General features: G+C 48.6%; 1 protein-coding gene across 9 annotated transcripts in view; it reads left to right on the top strand.

The window, feature by feature from the left end:
- Positions 1–8,786, top strand: part of Gatad2a (GATA zinc finger domain containing 2A) — a 92,391-nt gene that overhangs the window by 18,513 nt on the left and 65,092 nt on the right. For 6 of the 9 annotated variants that reach the window (XM_029531807.1, XM_029531809.1, XM_029531805.1 and 3 more), the window contains exon 1: positions 6,050–6,148. The exons of 2 other annotated variants lie outside the window; for them this stretch is intronic. The gene's annotated coding sequence lies outside the window, so the exon portion shown is untranslated. Of the gene's footprint in view, positions 1–5,855; positions 6,149–8,786 lie in introns of those variants that run through there. One more of the 9 variants, XM_021219152.1, reaches the window with a different exon arrangement.

The following is an 8,786-nucleotide window of genomic DNA, read 5'->3' as shown; positions in this document are numbered from 1 at the left end:
GTTTCTCTGTGTAGCCCTGGCTGTCCTGGAACTCACTTTGAAGACCAGGCTGGCCTCGAACTCAGAAACCCGCCTGCCTCTGCCTCCCAAGTGCTGGGACTAAAGGCGTGCGCCACCACGCCCGGCTTCAGCCTGCTTTCTTATAGAGCCCAGGACCATCAGCCCAGGGATGGCACTACTCAAAAAGGGCTGGGCCCTCCCTCATCAATTAGTAATTGAGAAAATGACCTAGAGACTTGCCTAAGCCCAACCTCATGGAAAATTTTCTCAATTTGATTTGTCTTCACTCAGATGAACCTAGTTAGTGTTGAGTTGACATGAAACTAGGCAGCACACACTCTCTGTTTTGGCTTTTACACATGTGATACATGCCAGCAAATATATATAAAAGGCCCAGGGTTATAGGTGTGAGTTACTATAACCAGCTGGTCTCAGACTCTTGAGTTCATTATTTATCTGGGTTGCTGGGGTTGGACCCCCTGAGTTTTATCTCCTATTCTCAGGCTCCTGAGTTTAAATGATCTTCCTTCCTCTTGAACAGCTGGGTCTACAGACATGTGCTGTCATGTTCTGTTTCCAGCCCTATTTTTATCGTCTTGGTCCTGGGGATAGAACCTAGCTTCATCCATGCCCAGCATGAGTTCTACCGTATTAATGAACAGTACCACTGGCCTGGCCCTGCCACTAGTAGTTTTACTTTTATTTTTGTTAATATAATATAATATAATATAATATAATATAATATAATATAATATATTTCACACACACACACACAGTTAGTTAGTTACAGGAGTCAAATTTCTCCTCTTTCCATGTGGGTCCCAAGGACTGAACTCAGACTGTCAGGCTTGCAGCAAGCATCTTTACCCATGAGCCCTCCTTACAGCTTGAAGGTGACATTTTTAGCCCTTTTTGCAGATATTTTATTGTGGCTGGTTCCATCCTGCTTCACTATTATTATGGATACCTGGAATGCTTTCCATAATTCATCTGATAGGAGCTTCTTCAAATGTCCCTTCCTTAGAGAGGTGCTTAGCTCTTCCTGTGTGTGTGACTCTGCCTGCTGTCTTTCATTTCTTCCTTCACTCTTTTCTCCCCTCATACTGCAGTGCCTTATCTGGCATGCATTGGTCCTGAAAACCTGCCTATGGTGGTGAAAGAATGAGGAAAGAACAGGAACTCGCACAGAAAAGCTGGGATCAGGTGGACTGTGCTTGCTCTGGTGGAGGACATCTACTCCCCAACAACCTGGCACCTTAGCATGGGGGAGGAGTCAGCTAGTCTGGGTAGGAGGTTCAATAGGGAAGCAGTCTCCTTTGCATCCTGGAGAAGGAAGATTTACATGTTAGTTTTTGCAAACTCTGCCAGCAAAACTGGAACCATCTCTGTGCTTTGCCATCCCTCTAACCTTACCCTGGGAGAAGGCTTTGCCAATTCCCATAGCTTCTGAGGCATTGGCTCCTTCACGTAGCTGTGCCCATGCCAACAATACACATTCATGGAGGACTTCATCCACATTCACCCAGGACTTTCCCTACACTGGAAAAAGATCCTAGGGCCTCCACATGAATGGCAAGACCTCTGGTCCTCTACTGCTAACCTAGCTTTTCTTGGGGGGTGGGAGGTGGGGGGGAACAAGGTCTATCTAAATGCCAGACTTTGGGAAAGGAATTTCCTGAGGGACCTGACATTATCTTAAGTTACCAAAGCTGGCCTTGAACTCACTTTTGTAGCCTAGGCTGTGTCAGCCCCTCTGCTGTCAGGATGGCCAGCCTGTATCCCCAGGCCAGATAGCTCTTTGGTTTTTCTTTTATGCTGCTGGGAACCAAGGGCCTTGAGCTTGCTAGTCACTGGCTTATCTCTTGAACTGTAGCTGAATCTAGAGCCTTAGTCTCCCCCTTCTCTCTTCCTCTTTTTAGTTTTTTGAGACTGGATCTCATATAATTCAAGGTGACCCTGAACTCCGGATCATTCTGACTCTCCTTCCTGAGTGCTAGATGATATGTTTGTACCTGCTGACCTCAGTGTTTCTTTTTTTTTTTTTTTTTTAATATTTATTTATTTATTATATGTAAGTACACTGTAGCTGTCTTCAGACACTCCGGAAGAGGGCATCAGATTTCCTTATGGATGGTTGTGAGCCACCATGTGGTTGCTGGGATTTGAACTCAGGACCTTTGAAAGAGCAGTCGGGTGCTCTTACCCACTGAGCCATCTCACCAGCCCGACCTCAGTGTTTCTTAAGAATGCATTCTGTAAATTGGGGCCATTTTATCTTTCTTACTCTCCATCAACGTCTAGAGTGTGCTCCTGCTAACCTGTCACATGTGATGCTTTTGGTACTAGTGTTCTCCAAGCTCTTGACCATAAGTTAGGAGTGCATTTAAAGTTTTGTTCATCGAAAACTTGAATGGAATTTTCAATAGAATAGAAAAGTGCAGTGTCCAGCTGGGTGTGGTAGTTCACACTTTTAAGCCCAGCACTTGAGTGGTAGAGGCAGGTGTACCTTTGAGTTTGAGGCAAGCCTGTTCTACAAAGCAAGTTGCAGGACAGCCAGGGCTAAATAGAATGACCGAGTATTGAAAAACCAGGGGCTGGAGAGATGGCTCAGTGGTTAAGAGCACCGACTGCTCTTCCGAAGGTCCTGAGTTCAAATCCCAGCAACCACATGGTGGCTCACAACCATCTGTAATGAGATCTGACGCCCTCTTCTGGTGCATCTGAAGACAGCTACAGTGTACTTAGATATAATAATAAATAAATCTTAAAAAAGAAAAAAGAAAAGAAAAACCAAAGTGGGGAGGGGCAGAGACAGGCGACAGGAGGAAGAAGAGAAGAAAGAAAGAAGGTGCAGTGTTTCTAGCATTCAGCAGGGTTGCTGTGGATTCTTGAACCAACCCCAGCTTCTGCTATGAAAGGAGACCCGAACATGGGAATTTAGCTTCCAAGTATTTTTTTTTTCTTCTTCCCTTCAGTATCTTCATTGTGTAGAAACAGACTCAGATGTTAGTGCATTAAAAGATAATTAGACTATTTTTTTTTACAGTGGTTGGGGAGTAAGGAGACTTGGCTATTATTAGCAAAATTTTTTTTTCTTCCTCGCCCCTCTTCCCTGGGGTTTTGGGCATGCTGGGCAAGGGCTCCACTGTTGAGCTACATCCCCTGCTAGAGAAGTGTTTTGAAAGTGGTTCACTAACAGCTTATTCTTAGGGCAGAGAGCACAGAGGAAAACATGGCTGGTGATTAGGGTGTCGCAGCTTGGACAGTGTTGTGGGCAGCTGAGTTCCTCATGTTTCATAAAAGCTAGCCCAACACATCAGGGCAGGGAGACTTCTATCCAAGCCTTTAAGCCATAAAAAGACCCCCAAGAGGCCGCCCCTACTGTCACTTCATCATTTGTGTCCCTAGCTCCATTTCTGTCACAGAAGGAAACTCTTGTGTTTTACCTTTTCTCTCCACCCAATACTTTCTCCTCTAGAGAAATTGACACTGCCCTCTGGAGCAGCTCACCTGTCACCTGTCCACACTGCTGTCATTAACATGTCACAGCTGATGCCTCCTTCTTTAAACTGGACAGTTTGCCACCTTGGTGACTCACAAAGTGCTCAACAGTTTAGACTCTTGAATCCTTACCCTGGCTTGGAGTTTCAGGGCTCCCACTTGACCACACTTGGTTCAGTTCATCGCTAATCAAGTTGGCATTAATCAGAACCAGGTGAGGTAACATTTTGCTTGTTTTGCTGTAATGCACACCATCTGATTAATCACTGTGGCACCAGTGGCTCCTGGAGCGACATGGAAGCCTGGGATTCTGCCTACCCATCCTTCCTTGTACAGGGATGGAGCAAGAGGCCCCTGAGCTACGCCTGCTCAAGTTTGAGAGCTTTTTGTTTAAGCTGAAACATTTGCATTTCTTTGCTAGGTTCCTTGCTGGTATTTTGTATTTTTTTGATGTTAAAGAATGCTTCTCTTAAGGTCCTGCAAGATGTTGCTTTAAACTTGGAAGGTTTAGGTATGAGTAGGGGTCAATTACAAAGTTGCCAACTGTGAAACTCCACAGAAATTCAGAAGGACTTAGGAAAGGCAGGGTTGAGGATGAGGATTTTTGTAATTTTCAAATTTGTGGTGAGACCCACTTTAGGTCAGAAGTACTTTTGATGTTTTTCCCAACACAACAGAAGCCATCAGATTACATTACAGTTGTTGTGCAGTAACACATTTCAGTTATGTGCGTTACTTCAGCAGTTTTCACGAGTCCTGGTGTCTGTTTCAGCACTGTTTTAAAGCAGAATAGGAACATGGCAGGAGTCTGCTTCAGTGATTCTGATTTAACAACTGCTTTGTGACACTAGCTTTCTTTTTTCTTTTTCATTTTCACTTTTTTTTCCTCTCAAGACAGAGTTGCTCTGTAGTCTTAGCCATAGTACAGACTGGCCAGGGACTCATCCACCTACCTTGAGGCTTCCTTTTCTTCCTTTTTCCTTTTCTCTTTCTCTTTCTTTCTTTCTTTCTTTCTTTCTTTCTTTCTTTCTTTCTTTCTTTCTTTCTTTCTTTCTTTTCCTTTCTTCTTTAAAGATTTATTTATTATATGAGTACACTGTAGCTGTCTTCAGACACACCAGAAGAGGGCATCTCATTACAGATGGTTGTGAGCCACCATGTGGTTGCTGGGATTTGAACTTAGAACCTCCAGAAGAGCAGTCGGTGCTCTAGCCATCTCTCTCTCTTTCTCTCTCTCTATATATATTAAAAGAAACTGATGTGTCATGAGTGTTTGCCTGCATGTGCATCTGTGTACCACTTGTGTGCTTGTTGCCTGAGGAGGTGGAGAGCCTCCATGTGGGTGGTGGGAATAGAACCCAGGTCTTTCACAAGAAGTGCCCTTAACCACTGAGCTAACTCTTTAGCCCTGGGCTTTGTTTTCTTAAGGTTTCTTTATGACATGTTTCTGTATGATGAGGACAGAAGGCATAAATACCCTAGAACTGGAGTTATGGTAGGTTATAAACCACCATGTGGGTGCTTGGGTCTAATGCAAGAGCAGCCAGTAGTACCTTTAACTGCTGAGCCATGGCTCCAGATGTTTTTTTTTTTTTTTAATTAAGGTATTTTATTTATGAACGTGTGTTTGTGTCAGAGGACAACTTGTGCGGATGGAACTCAGGTCGTTATGTTTGGTGGCAAGCCTCTTTAAACCACAGCCATGTCGCTGTCCCGAAATAGGTTTTCTATGAATTTTGCACTTTTCCCTGTTGAAATTGTAAATTGGCTTTAGATGCTTCATAACCTTCCCAAACTCGCTTCCTTTCTGGTTATTATTGTCTCCTTGGTGTTACCGGAGAGGGTTGAGCGCAGGTTTGTTTTCCTGGGGATTCCTTCTTCTCCAGAGGCACAGGCTAGATGCGGATTATTGGAAGGAGACAGCCGTCCACCTCGGTGTTTGGAGGTGGATCGGCTTGGTGGGTAGGTTGAACTGTCTGTGGTTCGGGGGAGGGGGGTGACCGCTCAGCCGATCGCACTTTCTCACTGGAGGTCAACACTGAAGTTCCTGAGAGGGAGCTTTGCGAGGCCCCGGGCGGGTCTCAGAGTTACCAGAGGTGGCCGTGCAGGGCTCGGGCGAGGTCAGCGTGAGTCAGCCCTGGGCGCGGCCGAGCTGTGTGCACTAAGCTGGCCATGGCTGAGGGGCGCTTAGCAAGCAGCCCAAGTGGGAAACCCAGTCGCTTAGCACTGCGTCGCCGGTCTTTGGGGCTGGGAGGGCGGTGCTTCCGGGTAGGCCCGCCCAGCCTCGCCTCCAGGGAACCCCACCCACCAAGACCACGCCCACAAGGAGCCCCTCCCTTCCCGGGCCCCGCCCATCCGGGTGCGGGCGGGTGGCGTCGCCTTTAAGAGCTCCCCGGTGTTTTGGGGGCCGCGGGCCGGGCGCGCTGACCTGGTGCGCATGTCCCGGGCGGTGACGCCGGCGCCGGGCTCCATGTGTGCGGCCGAGGGGCGCATTATCTGGCCGGCGGCGCGGGCGGGCGGAGCGGCGGAGCGAGCGCCGCGGGCCCGGGCGGCCCCTCAGGCGCAGCGAGCACGCGCGGCCGGCGCCCCCCGCCCCCAGCCCTGTGGACACGCGCGCTGCCCCTGGGCCCGGTCGGCGCGCGGCCGGGTAAGTTCCTAGCAAACTTGGCAAGGCGGGGCGGGGGCGCGGGAAAGTGGGAGCGCGGTCGTTTTCGGCTAGCTGCGCTGCGGTTCGCTTCGCCTGCGCCGCTGCAAAGTTCCCCACCGCCCGCGCACGTGGGGCTGGGGTCCCGGGTCCCGGGAGCCGGGAAGTGGCCGAGTCGCCTCACTCCCTCTTGAGCTTTTCAGGCTGGGAGGCCGCCCCAAGGGAGACGGCGGGCACACAGCACGTGGGCGAGTGGCGTGGGGTGAGAGTCCACGGGAGGGTCGGGGGTCCCAGCCCGGCGGCGGCGTTAAATTCGGCGGCGGCGGCGGCGGAGGCGGCGGAGGATCCCGTGTCAGAATAAGAGTCCCCGCGCGCCCACGCCTGCAGGCCCCCCCCCCTCACCGTCCTGCTTGGGCTCGCGCCCTTCCTGCTTGACCCTGGGGAGCCATGGGACCCTTCCCCCTCTCTTGGTTCCTGGCTTCCTCATGGCCCTCCACTTTAAATTTGCCTCCGGGTCTAGGATTTGCCTTCAATAATTTCTTTTTTCTTCCACCTGGAACGGGTTGGCATCAGTGACTAGACAGCAGCAGCTGGCCTTTTAAAGGGATTAATGCCAAGAATCGGAATTGATCACTTCAACAAGAAAAGGCTTCTGGGCAGGCCTCAGCCACAGCCGGACTGCGCCCCGGGACCCTGAAATGAATGGGGACCCCTCATTAAGACCTGTATGGCAGCCTGTGGTGTGTTTCCTCCCCGCCCCTGTAGTTTTAGCAGAGGCTGTAAGTTCTACCTACCTGACCCACTGCAGGTAGTTCACTCTTATCTTGTGGCTTTGGCTTCTTTAGGACAAAGTCCTGGTGAGTCTCCAGAGTCTTACATTTTCTTGACAACATTAACTTCTTTTTATCTTCTTGGAGTATGCAGTACTCCCAGGTCTCTGTTAGCGTGTGTGTCCATTCACAAGGGGATAGATACCTGTTGTGGACATAATCCTATATACTGAGCCCCAGTCTCCCTCTTGTTCTTCTCATCCTATCCTGTCGTTGGTTACAACTTTTCTTTAAAGCAACATTACACCACAACACTGTGAATACCCTCCAGTCCTTAGCTTATACCTGGCTCTCAGTGTGCATGGGCCAGGTTTCCTTTGCAGATATAGCAAGTACCAAAAATGATCCTTCTGATGTAGGATGTATAATACCTAATTTACCTGCTTGACCCTGGGGAGCCATGGGACCCTTCCTCCTCTCTTGGTTCTCCAGATGAGAAGTTGTAGCTTCTTCAAACCCTGTTGTTCCCTCAGAACTGCTTACTGAAGGGGCAGAGATGTGATTTCTGTACCTTTCTGCATTAGAACTGGGGAACATTGCTGTTTTTCCCTTGTATGTGAGAATCCCCCTATGCTCTAGTACATGAAGAGTATACCTCTGCAGCGTTATCTGGTGACAGAACACCGTGCCAGCCTTTTTGTGTCCTGGGAGAACAGAATCCAGCTGGCCTTTGAGGGACATAGCCACCAAGCTTGTGCTTCAGACCCAGAGCTCTCTAGAGGAAGCAGTTAAGTGTGGTAATCACCCACTCTTTACTCTTTACTCTCTGTCCACCTCTCATTCTTCATTTGCTCCCTAAAATTCTGAAATACTTTAAAAGACAATGTCATTTTTTTTCTGTATGTTTGTACTCATGAGCATGTGTGGAGTCAGATGACAACTTTTAGGAGTTGCGTCTCCTTCCACCATGTGGGTTCTGGAGAAAGAGCTTGCGTGAGGAGGCTTGGGGGCAAGCGTCTTTTCCAGCTGATGACCAGGCCCCAATCCTCTCTTTAGTTCAAAGATTGCCTTTCCCCTTGGAAGCTTGGTAGTTCTGGAAATGGGAGCATTTGTGCATTACTGATTGATCGCTATGCCTTGTTAGTTCCACTTTGATGACATTTCTTTAGTGTCATGTCATCTCTATTAGTGTGTTATTTGGCAGGTCCTGTGATGAAGCATATTATGATGTACAGTGTCTGGGTTCAAGCCTCCTTGGGAAGCTTTCTGGAATCTGTTGCGTCTGTGTGCTGCCCCACTTCCACTCCCAGTAATGAGCTATTTTGTGTTGTTGGTTTTGTTTCCTTTTGAGACTGGGTCTCACTCTAGCCATGGCTGGCTTGGAGCTCACTGTATAGCCTAGGTTGGCCTCAAACTTGTTACAGTCCTCAGCCCTTATTTGAGTAATAAAGCCATCGTTAAGACTTAGATGTTCAGTTCTCCATTAGCTGTCTGACTTGGTCTGCGTCATTTATTCTGTGAATTTCTGGCATTACAAGTAGTGATTTGCAGACTGATTTGTGCAGTGCATATCGGTGTGCATGCTGTGCCTCTGGCTTTAGTACTAGGACTCGCTGCTTGGGAGAAGGGAGTGAGATTAGTGGGCCAAGAAAACTTAGAGGGGACGGAGGAAGAAGGGCTGTATGACCTTGTGGTCCTGGTGTGGGAGCTTTTCTCTTTTGGGGTCACTAAATAAGTAGAAGTTGAGTACATAAGAGAATAAGGGAGTTTCTGGGCAGAGAGTGCTTGAAGGGACCTGGAATTGTTCTCTCTCTTCCTCCCTCCCTCTCCCTCTCCCTCTCCCTCTCCCTCTCCCTCTCCTCCCTCTCCCT

The sequence above is a fragment of the Mus pahari genome, chromosome 19 (assembly GCF_900095145.1).
Source record: "Mus pahari chromosome 19, PAHARI_EIJ_v1.1, whole genome shotgun sequence".
Classification (NCBI taxonomy): Eukaryota; Metazoa; Chordata; class Mammalia; order Rodentia; family Muridae; genus Mus; species Mus pahari.
The sequence above is the reverse complement of the archived record's forward strand: the minus strand, read 5'-3'. Positions and strand labels throughout refer to the sequence as shown.